Genomic DNA, 1106 nt, shown 5'->3' with positions numbered 1-1106 from the left:
TTGGAAAGTTGTATTTTTACACATAGAAAGTAAATGTATCCAATTGTACCCCTTTCCAAGTATTGGTGAGTACTTTCAATATAGTAGCTTCACTATAGTTATATCTCTCTATAGTATGAAATATAATATATAAGATAAACTGATAAAAATTCATATAACTTGACAATGGGAAAGAGGTTATTGACTTAAGTACTGCTTATAAACAAAGAGAAATTTTGAGATAAGTTTCTGCTTTGTTCTATTCTGTAGTGTAAAAATAAGTCCATAGTTAAAATCACATGTATCTACCATGTTTCTTGTATGTAAAAGTCTGACACATGGAAGTGCCTCGAATTTTATTCTGGAGACCTCTTTTGTGATTTTCAAAGATAAATACTGGTGAGTTAACTTCCCAGGTAGCTTTTACTTCCTAGGAAGCACTGTCTAATTATATCCCTTTTAAGTGACATTAAGATACATGCTACCCATGGTGATGGCTAGCCAGCAACAATGGCAAAAGTGCAAGAATGCAAGAAAAGGAAACCTACAGTTTTTCCTTTCTCGGGAAATTGGGATGACAGTTGCACAGGTGTTTCAAGCCTTGATTTTTAAAAAAAAATATATTTTATTGATTTTTTTACAGAGAAAAAGGGAGAGGGATAGAGAGTTAGAAACATCGATGAGAGAGAAACATCAACCAGCTGCCTCCTGCACACTCCCTACTGGGGATGTGCCCGCAACCAAGGTACATGCCCTTGACCGGAATTGAACCTGTGACCCTTGAGTCCGCAGGCTGACGCTCTATCCACTGAGCCAAACCAGTTAGGGCTCAAGCCTTGATTTTTATGAAGCTCACCGACATTGGCCAACGCAAGTCATACGGCTAAGCCCAAAGTCAAAGGTGAGGAAGTGTACTCTGCCCATGGAGCTGATTGTTTTGTGTGTGTGTGTGTGTGTGTGTGTGTGTGTGCTCACGCATGTGCATGTGTGTGAACATATCTGAACAATTTAGCACAGACTTCCCCTCCCATCAGTTTTCCACACTCCCGGAAACTTCACTGGTCATCACCCTCTTCATGCCATTACTTCCCCTTCTTACTGTGTTTACATTTTATACTAAAGTCCTA

This window comes from Myotis davidii, unplaced genomic scaffold (genome assembly GCF_000327345.1).
Source record: "Myotis davidii unplaced genomic scaffold, ASM32734v1 scaffold94, whole genome shotgun sequence".
Lineage (NCBI taxonomy): Eukaryota > Metazoa > Chordata > Mammalia > Chiroptera > Vespertilionidae > Myotis > Myotis davidii.
This window is presented reverse-complemented; position numbering follows the sequence as displayed.